The 20245-nt window shown below is 35.0% G+C and overlaps 1 protein-coding gene across 12 annotated transcripts in view; it reads right to left on the reverse strand.

Annotated features, from left to right (window-relative positions):
- Positions 1-20245, reverse strand: part of CCDC91 (coiled-coil domain containing 91) — a 367727-nt gene that overhangs the window by 326592 nt on the left and 20890 nt on the right. For 3 of the 12 annotated variants that reach the window (XM_033222546.1, XM_033222555.1, XM_033222547.1), the window contains exon 2: positions 10486-10552. The exons of 8 other annotated variants lie outside the window; for them this stretch is intronic. The gene's annotated coding sequence lies outside the window, so the exon portion shown is untranslated. Of the gene's footprint in view, positions 1-5570; positions 5592-10485; positions 10553-20245 lie in introns of those variants that run through there. One more of the 12 variants, XM_033222549.1, reaches the window with a different exon arrangement.

Here is a 20245-nt window from a genome sequence, read left to right on the forward strand (position 1 = left end):
TTCAGCTATCATTCACTGGTCATGAAAAACTGTCACTGAAAAAATGTTACTGAGAAAATCTGTTCTTTATCATTACAGATGATACAAGACACTATATTTAAAAATCCAAGGTAAAATTTACCTCCTTATATACAAAAATAACACTATGCACAGCTTAAGTACCAAAGAAAAAAATTACTTATAAATGTCAAATTCATTTTAAAATGCTGCCTTCTCAAACATGATACTCAGACCTAGTCCACTTAACAAAAGTATCTCATACTGTGGTCTAAAATGTCTGTTACCAGGAATCCAAATGGGATCTGCAGCATGCCAAAAGATTGTAACTCAAATTCATCTGTACACATTATTGAATTTCATTTTCCTTGTCTTTTTTTTTTAATGCTATGAGGCATTAACTCACACCTAATTGTGGGAGAACAAGGGTTGGATTAATAAATAGAAATTTTACAGAAATTCTACTGTAAAATTTATGATAATTTCCTTATCATAAAGAAGTTGTGCTCAGCATTCTATCCTTTGTCAATTTTACTCTCTCTAGGTGTTTCATACTCATTTATAATTTGAATCAGTCAAATGGAGACCTATGTGTTCTTCCATAGCCTTCAATATTGACATCTACCAGAAATATTCTCAGGATTTTAAAAATAAGAATGCCATTAATTATATACACCATTTAAACCTTTGGCAGATTTTAAATGGCCACAAATTATTTGGTGTGCCTTCTACAGAGAAGAAGTCTATGTCTCCCACCTCTGAATGTGGGTGAGCTTTGTGGAACCTTTGACTGGTAGCATGAGTGAGAAATGTGCCATTTTCTGGGCCCAGGCCTTAAGAAATAGGCATCTTCCACTTCCTGTCTTATGAATACTTACTCTGGAGAAAACCACCCTCCATATAAGAAATCTGACTATTCTGAGACTACCATGCTATAAAGAAGCCCCAACTAGCCATGTGGAGAGAGCACACAAAGACAGAACAAGAACACACCTAATCAAACTTGCACTCTGCCAGTTATGCAAAGACCAGCAAAACCCTTCTCAAATTCCTGACTCACAAAATTATGAGAAAATGACACAGTTGTTTAAGCTGCTAAGTTTGGGGTAGCTTGTTACACAGCAATAACTAAAACAAAAACTATAATTTTATTTTACAGTATGAACTCACTATTTGTAACAACAGAAAAGAAGACTGACAATTGGTAGCTGTAAGATAGTGAAACTTTAAAAAAAAAAAAACTTTCAAATTATCAACTTACTATCCATGCTACAAGTTCTTTTCATTAATTGCCACATAACAAATTCATGGGTCATGATATTAACCAATGCTCTCCATTACCTTTGATTCTCACAGTGTGAAGGAAGGGGTAGAGGTTAATAAGACAAGACCTAGCACTTAAGCTCCCATTAGCTGAATTGTAAACTATCAAGAAACAACTATTTTTGTTTCCAAACATTTTTATCTGGGTTATATCTATTAATGTATAATTTTACTAAATATCTCTAAAAATCTGTAAGATAGCAGTGGAAGTAGTTGTTCCCATGAAAAAGTTGACTACTTACAACAGTTTGATAAGGACTACTTGCTTTTTAAAAAAATTCTGTCAAGACACAATACTATAAAAATTTAGGACAATCTCCACTGAGACTATTTTGCAACTGTATCACTATACTTAGAAATTAAAGAGGATATTTAAAGGTGTGATTTAAGAAAAATTTACAATAAATTCCAATAAGGAGACACGCATTCATAGAAAAGATTTGGGTCGGCCAGGCGCGGTGGCTCAAGCCTGTAATCCCAGCACTTTGGGAGGCCGAGACAGGCGGATCACGAGGTCAGGAGACCGAGACCATCCTGGCTAAAACGGTGAAACCCCGTCTCTACTAAAAACTACAAAAAACTAGCTGGGCGACGTGGCGGCGCCTGTAGTCCCAGCTACCTGGGAGGCTGAGGCAGGAGAATGGCATGAACCCGGGAGGTGGAGCGTGCAGTGAGCTGAGATCCGGCCACTGCACTCCAGCCTGGGTGACAGAGCGAGACTCTGTCTCAAAAAAAAAAGAAAAGATTTGGGTCTAATAACAAAAGGCTAGACTACAAATATGTGATAAAGCATGTCCATATCATTTTCATGACTATCTATTTTAGCCAAAAATATTTTTATAAACTTAATTACTAGGCCCAATTTAAATGAATAAAGAAGCTAGTATTATAATCCCTTTTTGAAAAATGTTTTTTAAATTAAGAAATAATGATGAAGTTTCCATTTTGCAAGATGAGTTCTATGGATGAATGATAGTGATGGCAGCACAATATAAAGTACTTAATGCCACTGAACTGTACACTTTAAAATAGTAAAGATGATCAATTTTACCAGTATTTTACAATTTTGAAAAAATAAAGATGATACCAAGAGTTAAGCAATACATATTTGACTTATGTCGCCCAATGAACTATGAGCTGTTTCAAAAGCACTGTCAAAGTAACAGAGGCCCATGTCTACATAACCTTACCTAACAACACGAAAAAAAAAAAAACAAATATGAGTTTAAAAACTAAATAAGAATAGTTTTCTTCCTCCCAAACCTGAAAGATGATCTTCTCAGAAAAGTCAGTTTTCAATAATTAGGACAAAACTGACTTATGCTGACAAAACAAACAAATGAAGATTTTAATTTCCAGATTAAACCGGACCTTGTATTCACAAAGATATTCCAATATTCAATATTCAAAATATCAAAAGAACTACTTCCCATTTGGGTCAAAAAAGGATATTGTAGGTATTGTCACTTTACATAGATTCTTCTTTAATCTCTGAATTAAATATTAACATTCGCAGGAATTTTCTCACCAATAACAAGATGTTCTCTAACATTTTTCACTACACTATTCAAAAAGCTTCACAAATATAATAAAAAATCAAAAACATGTTAGATAAATTAAGCCAGTAATAGAGAATGCATGTTATACAATTTCATTTATATGAAGTTCAAGAACAGGCAAAACTAATATACGTAACAGAAATCAGAAGAGTAGACACCAGGGGTTGGGGGAGAATGGTATGGAGAAAGACTACAAGGGGAATGAGGGAATTCTCTGAGGAAATGGAAATGTTTGTATCTTGATTGGAGTATTGTTACACAGGTATATATTTATCAGAGTTCAGCAAACTATACACCCTCTATCCATACATTTTGTGATATATGTAAATTACACATTAATTTTTTTAATAGAGGGTTGGGAAAAAAGACTTAGGAAATCAGTCTAAAAATTAATTCATGAGATGTATCCCCTGAAACCAGTAATGGTATTTTTTTTTTTTTTTTTTTAGATAGAGTCTCGCTCTGTCGCCCAGGCTGGAGCACAATCTCGGCTCACTGCAACCTCCGCCTCCTGGGTGCAGAGATTGTCCTGCCTCAGCCTTCTGAATAGCTGAGATTACAGGCACGTGCCACCACGCCCAGCTAATTTTTGAGTAATGGTATTTTTAACACCAGAATTATTACATAGAGCAGTTTACTGAAACGTAAATTGCTAGTTGGTAACAGAACAAGACATACTATCATTTCTGACCATTCAGTCATAACAGTTTTAGAGATGAATAAAACATCACCATTCTTGATTACTTAAAACTAAATTAACAAGATACCTCAAATGACCACAAAACTTAGCTTCTCTAAGTTCATCCCTGTTTTTCCAATGTCTAATTCCTCCCCTCTAATTCAGGTCAATCTAATTTAATTCAACAAACTCATTATACTTATTCTATAATAGTTGTTATGTGAGAAGCTAAGTACAATAGAATACAAAGATGAATTTATAGTAACCCCTATGCTCAAGGCATTTATAATCTAGTAGATGGCATTACACAATTTTCTATTAAGAAAATTTTCTATAATTTTCTATTAAGAAAGACTTCATGGTACCTGCAATATTCAAACTGAAACCCTGTGCAATTCAGACAAGTAATTAGAAAAGTGAAAAAAAAAATGTAAGTAAAGCAAAAGACCAGTAAGAGGCCTGTGCTCTAAACTTATCCCTCACTCTTCACATTTACTACCACTGCAGGAAAAGTCCATAAGTATCACTGTATTCTGTGTTTCCAAGAAATTTTCAAATGCAAATACAAAGAATCACCTGTATTTTTATAAATTAAAAAAAAAAAAAAAACACACAAAATCCATGGTCACAATTCTATCGGTAGACAGATAAAATGATCCACCATATTTTTTATAAAGGATATTCAGTTTGATTCAAACCACTGACATCAATGTACCTGGCAGTGTATGGAAAATCACAGATTTCAGACTTTTCTGGAGTGAATTATCCTACTTTGAAAATCTAAAATTAGAATTATGAAGTGACAGAAAACATCACAATCTGAATTCTGCTTACACAAAACCACATGGTGTTCAATGCCAAGTTCCTAATTTACAGCTGGGAAAATCACCATTGAAGATAGCTGTGCCTGAATCAGATTCACTTAACAGAAAACCAGACGTAAACCTCAAATTATATGTGATATCTCCAGCCACTCATATAAACAAGAATAACGTGAACTGAAAGACAGTAAATTCACCTAGACCTTTCTGAATCTGGCCACCATAATACTATAATATTCCTTTCTTAAAATTACCTAATAAATTATTAATAGAAGAAAGGAGGGGATAAAAACATGTGCATCTTCACTTAAGTACAGTTAAAAATCTAAAATTACTCCAATTATAAAGTCCTTTTTATAAAAAGCAGAAAATTCTCAATCTTGAAATACACTCTTCACTTTTAAAATACAAAGAAAACCCACTAGACTTTTAGGATATCGAGTCTTAGCATGCCATCTCAAAACTCTTTCCCAAACAACTTGTCACAAATGAGCAGGAACAAGCTGGGATGTACAAAGATATTTCTTTAGGTTGTTTGCTTAATCAGCTATTGATGTCCCATCATAAATTAAGAAACCAAATGTATGCCAACAGGAGTCTGTCTGCAACTACAATATTACTTTATATTATTTCGCCTCAGAAGTTTGGAACCTATGGAAAGTCCATTTAAAAAATTGACCTGGCATGTAAATGCTAACATATTTTGTTTGCCTTTTGAAGCCACACCAGATTCCAACCCACAGAGACAGGATTTCCAGTTTATTTCTCACAACCCACATGTACAAACCCAAAATTACAACACAGAAAAGTATTACTAGAATTCTATAATAGTAAAGAAAAGAAATTCACCATAGAGCTCTATTTCTTAGAGCCTCTAGTATAGTGGCCTATCCATATTATACAATATTTCACATCTAAATTAAACACTCAAACACAGAAGGCTTACCTTGGTACTCTAATGTAAGAAATCTGGCTTTACAATGGAAAACCTAAGCTAGTTTGAACACTGTAAATTAAATAACGGCATAAAAGCCAGGTACAGTGGCTCATGCCTATAATCCCAGCTCTTTGGGAGGCAGAGGCAGGCAGATCACTTGAGCCCAGGAGTTCGAGACCAGCCTGGGCAATATGGTGAAACCCCACCACTACAAAAAAAAAATACAAAATTTAGTTGGGCATGGTAGTGCTCACCTATAGTCCCAGTTACTTGGATGCTGTTGTGGCAGGACCACTTGAGTCCAGAAGGTGAAGGCTGCACTGAGCCATGATCACACCACTGCACTCCAGCCTGGGTGAAAGACCCAGACAGACCCTGTCTCCAAAAAAAAAAATAATAATTTCTTTTAAAAAATCAAATACATAATTATTACAGTTTAATAAGAATATATCTCATATTCAATTCTTTGTAGAAATTAGCCTCATGCTTCTTTTTAGGCACCTATTTCCAGTGACTTCAAGAAATATGCATGTAGTTGTTGACCTATTGCAACGACACCATTTCAGAAACATCGAAATTTAGTACTGTTTTGCTCCCACTAGTAAATACCACTATTTAATATTATGTCCACTCACTGCTGCACAGAATTCCAACCATACAAACCTCACTACCAAAGTTATCAAAGCTTTTAATACCACCAAAAGCCAAGAAGCAAAAATATGCCACCCAAAACTTGCTTACCCAGAATATTTGGAGGATTAAGTTTTCAACTTAATTTAAGAAGCACTATCAAAAATACATTGGCCAATTTCCCTGCCTTAGGCAATGAAGTACAGAATGACTCCAGATTACACATATCCTTTATACACAAATGGACATTAAGGGAAAGGAAAGGATTTATACCTAAAATACACTGACATTTCCATCTTGTCTTTCCATCTGTCACCCTCAGAAGTACAATGCGAGGTTAAAGTAATACTTGTGGTTAAAGAATCATTTCCGAGAAGAATGAATAATGAAAAGTTTAGCCTGGATTAAAAAGCAACAAAGATAAAGAATGGGTATCTTCAAGTAGGGTAAGAGAGTAAGAGTTCTCTCTTAGCTGATATAATGAAAAGCTCTTGGCTCACAATGTCCATAATAAGTAGCATCTCTTAATTTTGTCAACTCAAAACCCTTCCTCCAAACCTTCTTCTGGCCATAAACTAGACAATTAGTCCAACATGAGCTAAACAAAACAAAACATGTCCCCACCATTAATAATCAGTCTTAGGGACAGGAAACTGACTCAAGCTGGATCAATCAGAGTCCTTCCCTGGGATGTTTCCAACTAGAGATGGAAGAAGAAAAACCCTGTTTCTCTCTGATCACAAAACTCTCCTTACCTACTAAGTTCTAAACTCAACAACTGCCTTCTCTTACTTCCTCAAACATGCAAAAGTTCAGGCTCATTTTAGAAATCTTGCCTAGCCAGTCCCTGGAATGCTCTTCCTCCTGATATTTACATGGCTAGCTATTTCTTCTGATTCATATCTCAACTTTAATGTCTCTGCTAGACAAAGGTTTTCCTAGTCACTTAATTACTGTCACATCATTCTATTTTAATTCTCTGCATAGCACTTACCACTTTAATACTGTTCTTTTTTATACTCTCTGTTGTGTTTCTAACACCTAGAATAGTACCTGGCTCAGGATATGCACTCCATTCATAATTTGTTGAATTAATCAATAGAAGCTGTGAATAAATTAGCCCAAAGCCAGCAGCAACCATGGTCCTAGCCCCAGGAAGAAGCCAGTCTGAAAGAGTAAAGTCATCAAAAAAAAAGAAGCAGCAGCAGTAGCAGCAATGAAAAAAGTAGAACTCCTAGAGCTATCTTCAGTCATCTCTAAGACCAGCTCCAAACCTGCCCATAATAGAGTTTGATTACATATATAGGTGGCCTTTAAAATGGTATGTATACACCTCCGAGAAGAGCGATGTGTAAGACAATCCACCAGAATGTGAGAAGAAAAGACTACAACGCATAAAATAAGATACTTTTATGTTGCACTATCCTTTGAAAAGTGCCATAATCTGTGTTTTATAATGTACATAATGTACTGTTATAATCATATATGTATCAAATGTACAGATAAATATACCAATACTGAGGATGCATCCTCAAAAATGTATTCCTGGTAGAGGTGAACAATCAAAAAGTCTGGAGACAAAGTTAATGAGCAAATTTCTTTCTTTTAACCTAACATGTTTCAGCTTTCTTTCATTTCCAACCAAAAGACTTCTGAAATGTGCTTAACACATATTTGGTACCCAAATACTTGAAAATGCTGAATGCAGAGACTAACTCTTTACGGGTCCAGAGAACAGACAAATGAAAGTTAAAGGTAGGCAGATTTCAAACTTGTATGAAAATAACTTCCTAAAATTTAGGTCTGTCCACAAGTAATCACTGGCTCTCCAACTATAAATTTCCCGCTATTAGAAGGGTTCAAGCAGAAACCTGGTTACCATCAATAAAAATTCTGTATTTGTGAGGTAATCTACACAACAAGTGTTAACAGAGTGAATACTAAGTGCTAGGAATCATACAATGAATTAAATTAAGTCCTTATGTCCTTGGATATCACAGTTTAACAGAAAGACAGACTTGCAAACATATATATGGTACACAATATATCTACGCAACAACTGAGAAAGATAGTAATGTACTCTCCATCGGTGAGGATATCTAAGTTAAATACTATGAATAAGTAAAAGCCAATTTTCCTGTTTGTCAAAAAAGATAAGCACATTCCTGGCGAAGACATAGCCAAAAGGACAGGTTTATAAAGCACATAGCATAGCAAAACAAAAATAACACAAATAATGCGGAATTGTTGAATGATAAGGTATCTATGGTGGGAGAATAACTACAAATGAAGATACTAGATAGGTGGCTAGAAGCAAAATTATGAAGAGTCATGATAAGGACTTTGGGAGGAGGCAAAGAACAATAAAAATAACTGTCTTTTAGAGTGTACTAATTTGTTGCAGACACATTCCTAAACTCTTTAGACACACTATCACTTTTAATACTTAGAAAATCCCTGTATCACCTCCTCTTTTTCAATAAGAAAACTTATGCTAGAGCAAGATCAAGTAATTTACCTAAAATCAATTAGAGGCAAACACAGAACTCATTGAAGAATTCTGAAAAGAGAAATAAGACGTATTTTGAGTAAGTGACATGCGTAATGGAAAACAATGGCTATGAGGCAATGTGGATAACAGTGTGAAAGTAGAATAGGCTAGTTTGAGGGAAATCTATGCAATAAACTAACAATCCAAAGTAAGAGGTAATAAGGAAGTGTGAATAAGGAAAAGGAAAACTAAAGGATCCCATCAGTTTCTACCTTCAGTAAGTGGGAAGAAAAAGCAAGTCTGGGTGTAAAAAGGCATAAAATGAAATAAATGAGGTATAGAATAATTAGTTTGCGCTTAGGCAATATGGACACATTTGAGTTTGAGGTTTCAACAAAAGACCAAAAGGAAAAGGTCTAATAGGAAGTTGACTGGAAAGAGGAAGAGTTCAAAAAAAGTGGTAGAAATAATCGCTAGGATAAACATATTCAGAAATCATCGATATACATCAACAATTTTAAAACTGGCCCAGCAAAGTAGAAAATAAATATCCATGGTCATCCATGCAGAAAAATTCCAAAAAACCCTATGTAGCTACTTCACTATCAAGAAGGTGGAAAATAACTCCCCATCTAGTGTGGTCTGCACATAGTGACTTCATTGCAAAGAGTACAATACGGAGAGAAAAAGAATAACTTTCCAGTGAAAAAGCCTAATAAAAACCACCTTAGTCAAATGATCAAAGTAAACATCAACAATAAGTCACAATAAGTTACAGCTTAGCAATGATAAGTTGATCGTAAATACCCTTGATACGATGTGATGAAAATGGCACTTCACCTCTATGCTCTTCCTCCTAAAAACCCTAACCCCAGTCTAATCATGAGGAAAAACATATCAATCTCAGTTGAGGAACAATGTACAAAATGTCTGACCAATACTCCTCAAAACAGTCAAGGTCATCAAAAGCAAGTAAAGTCTAAGAAACCATCACAGCCAAGACGTGTCTGACTAATACTCCTCAAAACTGTCAAGGTCATCAAAAACAAGTAAAGTTTAAGAAATTGTCATAGCCAAGAGCAGTCTAAGGAGACATGACCACTAAATGTAATATGGTAACCTAGACAGCAACCTGGAACAGAAAAAGGGCAGTAGATAAAAATAAAGGGAATATTAACACAGTATGGACTTTAGTTAATAAGTATGTATAAATATTGGCCATTCATTTAAACAAATGTACCACAAAAATGTAAAATGTTAATAAAAGGTGTGAGGTTTATGAGAACTCTCTATATTATTATCATAATTTTCTATAAAGATAAAACCATTCTAAATAATGTTTATATTTCTAATTAAGCCAAAAATAAAACCATAGAAAACCATTACTATTCAAGGGATAAGTAGAGGAAAACAGGTCAGTAAATAAAATTTAAAAGGCATGACCAGAAATACAGAAAGACACAGACAGGTCTAATATATGTCATAGAGGTCAAAGAGGATAAGGAACAAATAGAATCCACTGAATTTAAGAGGTCACTGGGAAAAGAAATGAGGTGGAGCTACAAGAATAAAAGGTAAATCACAGTTAGTTTATGATGCCTTATGAACCACGACTTTATTATTCACCCAGTTAAAAATCTCATAAAAGATTCTCCTAGTTTCCAACCTATTAATAGTCTTCCCTGTTCCAGTCACAACCATTTAACTGCCAAAAACCTACATCATTATGAATCTTCATTCACAAGTATTAGATGCATGAGACAAAATACTTCCATCTGGAAGTAACAGAATTCCAAAATCAAACTGGCTAAATCAGTAAGATGTATAACTAGTATCTCATGTAACAAGAAGGCCAAAGGTAGAACAGTCATTAAGTACTGCAAGTCAGAGCTTCAGAAATTCTAATTCCCTTGGCTCTGGCCTCCTATATTTAGCTTCATCCACAGACTGGAAGCAAGATGACAAAAATATTTTGAGATTGTGATCTGCCCATCCTTAAACCCACTGCCAGCAAAGAAAAGGAATTACTATGTTTCACTTAGACTTACCGGAATCAATCCTAGAACTTGGAATGAGGTCTCCTTTCTCTGAGTCACATAAAGGAGGGTCAGATGCCTAAACAAAACAGAGAATCTGTTAGAAAGGCAGTGGGAGGCTGGGTGTGGTGGCTCACGTCTGTAGTCCCCACACTTTGAGAGGCTGAGGCAGGCCAGATCACCTGAGGTCAGGAGCTCAAGACCAGCCTGGCCAACATGGCAAAACCCCGTCTCTACTAAAATACAAAAATTATCCAGGTGTGGTGGCGGGTGCCTGTAATCCCTCCCACTCTACTCTGGAGGCTGAGGCTGGAGAATCACTTGAATCCAGGAGGTGGAGGTTGCAGTGAGCCAAGATCATGCCACTACACTCCAGCATAGGCAAAAAGAGTGAGACTCTGTCTCAAAAAAAAGCGGGCGGGTAGTGGGAAAAGGGGTAATGTTAAATAGGCAGTCAACAGCAGCCAATACAGAAGGTTCTTATTTGCATGTTTTTCTAGCTTAAGAACTTTTAAAAATTACCTTAATATGATGAAGAAGAAACTCAAACAAAATAAGGGCCACACAATTTCCTTCCTAAAATAACCAAATGACAACCTCAGATACTATCACTACTGTTTTACAGATCAAGGGGGAAAATGGCACATGAATTTGTAAGTCTTCTCTCATCACTCCAATTTTATATTGCAAAAATACAATGTATTTGGATATTTTCAAACGAGAATCTTGTATCTTACACTTCAAACTTTTATTTTGTTAGAATAGGATGAGAAGAGATCCCAAGGTAGTGGAAACAGCACTAAACTTGGCATCAGGGCATGGGGCTCTAGTCCTAATTCTTCCAACTAAATTACAGCATTTTTTAAGATGATCACCTAATATCTAGGGTCTAATTTCCTCCTTTCTTAAATTAGTAAGTTAGGAGAGATGATCTCTCAAGTCTTATTCCTGGTTATTTCCTAATTAAAAATAATATTCACTTGTTAGCTAGAAAATTTATGCAGACTATTTACTGTTGTAATTCTGCGCTAGCCAATTCCTAAAGATCCATTCCAAGACTATGGGCTGATGACATATGAAGCTTTTTCCTACAAAACTTCACTTTCACAAAAACTTTCACTGTGGCCAGAAATGTGAATAGCATGATGTTACAACTTCTGAAACAACTCAAGAATTTAATTCAATTTCTCTTTAAACCCAAGTTCATTATTAAAGGTTTCAGTGTACCTACAGATGCAAACCCTCCCTGTTGGACAGGAAAATGGAAAATGACAAAAACTTAACCACTTTGAAATTCAATTAACGACAAGATTTCTAACCACTAAGCCTAAATGAGGAAGAAGATGAAAATCAAAGCACAATGAAAAAGCTGGAATCATAAACAAGTCACAAACAGAAATGGAAATTTCTATACAGAGAGAAAGAAAAGGAGAGGAAATACCCCTCCAATAGCAGTATATAAGCCTAGAAGAAATTAAGCCTAAAAGTCTCATAAGCTTCTCTTTGAAACTACTGATTTACACAAAATGGACAAAAATAATTTCCAAAAAAAGGTTGGTGACAGTGCAAAACATGCCCTTTGGGAACCTCAGGTTAATAAATTGTTGGTAAAGCAGACCCAAAACCCCTAACTTATGCCAACTGCATTATGACCTGGAGTTGGTTTTTCTCAAAATTATTAATAATGAAAAATACTTACACAGGATACACACGTATTGCCAGGAAAAAAAATGCACTTCTTTGAAACAGTTTTTAAAACAACAAACCACCCACAGAAACCACATGGGCACAAAATGAAACGATTCTGGTCACTGATTTGTGGAGCACTTAAGCATTCCCCAAGTAAAAGACTCCACTTTAGGCTCTCTTTCTGAGACAAGCAGAACATCCATGAAAATACCTGATTGAGAACTACCAAGGAAACACTGCAAACATACCTCCAATGGCCTGAGTTTCAAGAGAAATAATTTTCTCCAAGGAGAATCTTACAGTTTAAGAGCCTACTTCTTTTAAGAAGACATTTCTTTTCCTCACAGTAAGACTCTAGATAAAGCTTAAAAATTGACTCTGAAGATAAAATAAATTAAATTAAATCTAACTCAAAAGTGCTTAACACTACAATAGTATAAGTTAACATATCCTAGAACTGATTTTGCATCAGTAGCAGCATCACTAATACAATTACTCAATTTATCAAATTACATAATAATAGCCTAGTGAGATATTACATCAGATATACCATATTGAGGTAAGTTTCAAAAGAGAAAGGAAGAAATATACAGGAGACAATATTGTTTACGAGACAGGCAAAAGGAGAAAGCAGGAAATGAGTGGCAGGTAGTTACACTGGAATGCTAGAAGCTAAGCTAGGTACACTGAACAGGTAGAGACAGAAAAAGGAAGCCAAGTGAAACCACAGTCAGGCTAGCATGTAGCATTATCTAGAGTACAATGCAAAGATGACAAAGAAACTCATTTACATATGGAAATATCAGACAGGTACTAGATACTTTAACAGAAAGTTTATCTCGACCCTCAGCATCACCAATTGTCCACCTACTCCTTTAAGCAAATAAGCAAAAGATCATTTTTAAACATGGCTTATATTGTCCCTACGAGAGATAAGAACACCATAAAACCCAGAAACATGCAAGAGCTACAAGTTCACCTTTATGTGCAAACACAGGCTTCATCATGCTTTCAATTTCCTGACATATTGCCAGTAAAATTAACTAGGTTTTTTCCCCCTCTACTTTGATTTTACATAAGGTGCTGACGTTATCCTTGGACAGGCTGGCAAAGCTCACCTTGTCAGACCCTGCATAACCTTAAAGAACACATATAATTTCCAGAAGAAACAAGAAGAATGGAAAAATAGATGAGTTCACAAAAGAAACAATTTTAAATTCTATGTATCTACAGTCTTCAATCTTTAGAGATGATGTTATTGGTAGTATTTGTTATCACATATATAAATCCTACAAAGACAAAAGTACTAAGAGCCACCTAGGTGCAGTTGTAGCTATCTTACACAGTTCCAACACAATGAAAAGGATAACAATGCCAAGGATGAAAAGCCCTAGGATTGTCAGCTCCTCAGAAAGAAAACAGTTTTAAAGAATGACTAATTAAGATCCATTGCAGAAAACGAAAAGGGAAATCCTGTAACTATACTGAGGATCTCTAACTAACCAAACATAAAATTTGTACACCAGAATTCATTCTATGGTAAAATAACTGTATTCTAAGTAGCAGCTGAATACCATGATTTATTATGGATACAGAAATAAGAAATGTCTGGTTTTTCAAGGCTTAGTAAAAATAGCAAGTGAGAAGTCTAAAAACTACCGAAAAATATGGTACATATCCCTAGTGTATAAATTTTATGCAAAGATTAACAGACAGGGTGATAAGATTTACTTTATAAAGTATTATAAAAGATGAACAGAGTAAATGAAAAATTAAAACAGGTACTTCCTATATATCACCAATAGCTTACTCACAGACATCTCACCAGCACAAGCACCACCACCACCACTGCCACCCCTGTGGTTTCACACTGTGGTTACTTCAAAGTAAAATTATGATAAAGGTTGAAAGGAAATATAAATTACAGTATACAGATAGCATTTTACTTCCAACCAAAGTGGACACATGAAGACCAGATTTAACCTCTAGTTTCTAAGCAACTAGAAAAATGAACAACAAAAGAGAAAAAGCAACTAGAAAACTGAACAAAAGATGTACAAGATGAAATAATGTGCAAATACTAGACAACGGTACAAAATTGTGATTCCCAAAAGAAAGGAAACAAGGTTATAACTGCCAAACTTACAAACTGGAGTCAGTTTCCAGTTTCCAGTTAGTTTCCAAAGTGTATGATGGGGGAAGCCAAGTAAAGCTGACCTCTCACTGAGTTAAAGGGGCAGAGTTAAGAGTTCACAAAGCAGCTAGAATTTACAAGTGCAAGCATCTGAAAATTAGAGCTCCAGAGACAGAAAGGTCTTCTCAAGTCTTAAATTGAGCTCTAACCTACATATACGTGGGAGAAAATTACCTAAGGACAGGAAAAGAACAACAAAAGTGAGTGGACAGACCATCTGGAGCTCACACATAGCTGGCAAGAGTTTGTATTCCTATCAGTCGGAGTGGATAAACCTAGTATCATATGGAGCATTCAGCTGAATGCTCAGGGGGTAATCTCCTTAGTACTGGGGCTGTATTAGACCTAAACAAAAGGCTGCTCTGGAGCCATGCTAACAAATCTCAAAAGTAAGCCTCAAAATAATCAAACTGATTGCTAGTGACACAGCAAAGAATCAGAACAAAATACAAAACTATTTAAAATAAAAAAATTCAGCAATCAACAAAAAAAAATTCAAAATGCCTGACAGCCAATAAAGAATTAACATTCAAATAAAGAATCAGGGACGGGCGCGGTGGCTCAAGCCTGTAATCCCAGCACTTTGGGAGGCCGAGGCGGGCGGATCACAAGGTCAGGAGATCGAGACCATCCTGGCTAACACAGTGAAACCCCGTCTCTACTAAAAAATACAAAAAACTAGCCGGGCGAGGTGGTGGGCGCCTGTAGTCCCAGCTACTCGGGAGGCTGAGGCAGGAGAATGGCGTGAACCCGGGAGGCGGAGCTTGCAGTGAGCTGAGATCTGGCCACTGCACTCCAGCTTGGGTGACAGAGCGAGACTCCGTCTCAAAAAAAAAAAAAGAATCAGAAAACTATAACCCATAACCAGGAGAAAAATCACTTGACAGAAACAGACACAGAAATGAGAGAGATGGAGAGAATCAGCATACGTAAAAGCAGCTATTATAAATATGTTTTATAACTTAAAGTAGAGAAAAAATGGTCATGATGATGAGAGGCATGGAAGATATGAAAAAGTTTCAAATGAAACTTACAGAGGAGAACTTTGAAATAAAAAATATAAAAGATGAGATTAACAGCATATTAAACACTGGAAGATCACGAAGTTAAAAAAAACAGCGATAGTAACTATTCAAAACAAAGTACAGACAGGAAAAAATACTGAGAAAAAATGGATAATTTCAAGTGGTCTAAAACTTGTGTAACTGGAGACCCCCAAAAAGGGAAGATACAGAAGAAATTATTTTAAAAAGTAAGGCTGAAAATTTTCTGAATTTCATGAACATTATAAAACCAGAGATCCAAGAAGACAAAGAATAGCAAGAAAGAACAAACATAAAGAAATCATACCAACGCACATCAAAATCTAATTACAGAAAACGAATATAGGAGAATATTTGCATTTAGGCCAGAAAAAAAAAGAACACATTACTACAAAAGAACTAAAATAAGAATAAAAGTAGGCTTCTTGCCAGAAACCATGTAAACCAGAATATAATGGAGAAATGTCTTTCAACCTAAAGGGGAAAAAACACATGGCAGTACAGACTTCTTTGCCCAGAAAAAATACCTTTAAAAATTGAAGAGGAATTTTCTTTTTTTCAGATAAACAAAGGGTAAGAGAATTATCTGCCACCAGACCTGTACTAAAAGAAATATCAAGGAAATTTCTTCAGGGAGAAGAAAGATAAAACCAGATTGAAATCTGAATCTACACAAAAGAAATTAGGAGTCCCAGAAATACTAAACAGGTGGGTAAATATAAAAATTTAAAGATAACTGAATATATAAAGCAAAAATTTTTTTTAAATGTTGGCTTTATAGAATATGTAGAAGTAAACTGCGTACCAATAACACAATGAGAGATGAAATAAAGGTATATTGTTGTGAAGTTCTTACACTGTACATAAAATGGAAAAATACTGATAGACTAATAGGTTAAAGATGTATAGTAGTAGTGTAGTATTAATTAACTATTTTTCTGTGCCACAAAGGGACAGACTTTTTAGAATTGCTGGAGAAAGGCAGAAGATAAGACTGTAAAGGTAAATTTGAGCCAAATTGTGAAAGTGTAGACACTGAAGCATTTAATTAATTAATTAATTAGCAAAGATATATACCTAGAAAGTCCACAGTGGATCTAAAATGAAATCATTAAAAGTAAAGCATCCTCAAACGCAACATAAATCAGGAAACAAGGAAAAAAGCAGAAGGAAAAAAAGGAAAACAAACAGTAAAATGATATATTTAAATTCAACCATGAAATTATAATTGCATTAAGTGTAAGTAGTCTAAACGACTAAATTTAAAAGCAGAGATTGCAGACTGAATGAAAAAGACCCAACTGTATGCCACCTACAAAAAAAATCACTTTTACTATGAAAACACAAGAGATAAAATTAAAGGGCTGAAAAGATACGCCATGAAAACATCAATCAAAAGAAACCTGAAATGCCTATATTAATATTATACAAATTAGAATATTAGAGTATAAAGGGAAAAATTTCATAATGACAGATAAATTAATCAAGATACTATAATATTCAAATGTATACATATCTCATAAGCTTTGATGAACTGTACTCTTAAAAATGATTACATTGGGGGCAGGGCACAGTGGCCCACACCTGTAATCCCAGCATTTTGGGAGGCTGAGGTGGGCGGAGCATGAGGTCGGGAGATCGAGACCATCTGGCTAACACAGTGAAACCCGTCTCTACTTAAAAAAATACAAAAAATTAGCCAAGTGTGCTAAGAGAACAAGGGAACATTTTGCAGTCATTAAATATTCCACATAATACTGTAGTGATTTCTCATATGTAAGTGTTTGTCAAAGTCATCAAATTATATACTAAATATTGGTGATTTCTTTTTTTTTATTTTGTCTTTCAGCTCGAGGAGTTACTGGTGATTTTAATTATTTATACACCTCAATTAAAACTGATCTTTAAATCACTACAATATACAAAAAGAAGCAATGAAAACGAGCTTTCTGTTACAGACTTTTATCATGGCCTCTATGCTTGTCACTAGTGCTAAATCCCTTCCTCTAGCAGGAATGGGAGTAGAAAGATCACAGTAGACCAACAGTCTAATAGGCATTCCCTTGAAAGGCCAGAGAAAAAGTTGATCTCTTAGGTAGAACTACAGCTGCTACCGAAATCAAACTGTGAAAGGAGTAAGATATTAGGGGAAAAAGATGTGCAATGTGTATGTAAAGTGTCTCAGGCAGGTAAGCTTGAAAAAAGGATATCTAAAGGGATCAAACACGGAAGATGGAGGAAGTGAGAACAGAGCATGGAGTCACCAAACTAGAAAATGAGTGAGACTGGAATAGGAGGGGACAGTTATAATAGGTAAACAGGAAGACAACCTTAGATGATAAGAAAAGGATGTCACCTCCGTCAAGATTTTTTAAGCTCTCTACAGTAAACTAAGCTGCCATGGAAAGTGAAGTTATCAGGTTCTTCCAAATTATAATCATCTTTCTGCTTAGTAAACGTCTGTATCTTATTTTTAATTTGAAAGTAAGAGCATACCACCACCCTGCATCCAAACTAAAGCCTTATTTTTTTCAGGTAGTTACATAAAATAATGATTACATACAGTTTTATCCTCCCCTGCCTAGGGTTGCCTTCATCATGCCCATACTTACTTCTCCTACTCTGCTGCTGGTAATCTATTCCTACCATGAAATCCTACAGTCCTTTCACAATTTGGCTCAAATTTACCTTTACAGTCTTATCTTCTGCCTTTCTCCAGCAATTCTAAAAAGTCTGTCCCTTTGTGGCACAGAAAAATAGTTAATTAATAAATACTTAGTATCTTTTGATTCACTTACTGACTTCAACTTCTCAAATACACGGGAAAACATCTGAAGGCTACCTATAAAAATGAATGTAAGATTGAGTAGTCAGTTCAAAATTGCTGTTTCAGAAAATTTCCTAAAATTTTTCCAAAAGCTACGTATAACTCAAGTATGTTCAACTAAACTTAGCTTATCTGCAAACTACTACCACCCCAGGATATTTAAAGGATATAATGAATTAAAAATTTCAAATCTGTGTGTTTACATATATATATTTTGTGTTTACATGTACATATATTCAATTATGTATTCTAATCTGTTCTAGAACCTCTGTTGTCAGTACCACAATACTACCATCTTGCTCATTTTTGCATATTTCCTAGTAGTACGTTAAGAGATTAGTTCGGGACATAATTTCCTTATCATGAGGGAAAGACGTGTACACTTTGGGTAACAGGGAAGCAATAGTAGTAATGTTCATTGTTACTGCTGAGTAGTACTGTACGAATGTACTGTAATTCCTTTATCCAGATACTAGTTGATACACATTTGAGTTGCTTCTAATTTTAAACATTTTCTGACAGGTCTTTATGTGTAAGTGCAATTCTCTGAAGTGCTGCTTCCTTTATCATCATTACAAGTGATTTCCTGATGCTTATGATATTCCCTGATGTTGATATTCTAAAATGATAAAACAAAGAATCCCTTAACATGAAAGTAACATTCTATTTACTTCCCTCACAATGATTTTCTCTCTCCTGAACAAACACACTTAAAGCCATCAAGAAATTTCAGTTTCATAGACAAAGAGAGCAATTATAGGAACACTGCTCTCAACAATTGCTTATTACCTTAAGAATGAATAAAAATATATAACTATATAAAAAGAATGCTAAAGTTTATACACATGCAGGAACACACACCCCAACTTCTCTACATACAAAACCAATTAATGGTGTTTTATTCAATTATCATGATTACCTTCCTCTGGGAGAGTAGACAAAGTCCACCAGTACATTACACATAAGTTCCCAAAAAGATGGCACAATTTTGGTTAGCATAATTGAATTATGTGATATTTTTGAGGCACTATATATATTTTATTTTACTTACTGAAACCATGTTAAAGTAACTGAATTGCAAGAGAAATACGTATGTGCTGTGCTTAGAAAATGACTATACATTTTCTGAAAATAAGAACCAACAAAAGCTTGCCATATAATCCAACATGAGAAACACAGAGAAAGGACTGTAGTGAGAGCTGATGAACAACAAAGAAAGCTTAAATGATCTGCATAATTCCAGACCTCAGCATTGCTACACAATCACAACGGAAAGAATGTGTGGCAATTAGACAGCTTTAAATGCTGAAAATACACAAAGGATCATTCTTCTCTCCTAAAAGCTTTTGATCAAAGAGGAAATCCTGGAGTCTTCATGCTAACTCATTCTTCACTTAAAACAACAAAACGACGACGATTAAGCACTACTAAGTATTGCTATTAATGGATTTCTCCTCTCTTTTTAATTTAAGCAGCATTATTCAGCATAAGATTCCATTTTAAGTATATTGTCTTTCCCCAGTATATCTGATTAACATTTTAGCCCTCAACAGAGAAAACAGGGGCATAGTGACTATCTTCTATAACCTAAAACGGCAATGTGGTGAAAATAAAAAAGATGTACCAATTCCTGAGAATTATCAAATATATTGAAGCCAAAGCAGGTATGTGTCACTGTTGTTAAATGTTCATAAGCTTGACAGTGTACGTACATTGCTTCTGTCTATGTCTGGCTTTCTAAAATATTTACTATAAATTCTGCTTGTACTAGGCATTTTAAGCATTTCATTATTTTTTTCATTTTCCTTTTACATGGTATACAGTCATTTATTTCTTAAGTTGCTTTTGGGATATCACAAACAATAAAGGCAAATTATGAAGTAAGCTAAAGACCACTCTTCTTAATAGGCACAGTGGTAAGATAATCCTACATTATTTCAAAATTTTATTAGCTTCATATTTGACATTACATCATGCCAACCACAAACTGTTGGTTATACTGGAAAAGGAAATAATCAA

Source organism: Trachypithecus francoisi, unplaced genomic scaffold (genome assembly GCF_009764315.1).
Source record: "Trachypithecus francoisi isolate TF-2019V2 unplaced genomic scaffold, Tfra_2.0 Lachesis_group11, whole genome shotgun sequence".
Taxonomy (NCBI): Eukaryota; Metazoa; Chordata; class Mammalia; order Primates; family Cercopithecidae; genus Trachypithecus; species Trachypithecus francoisi.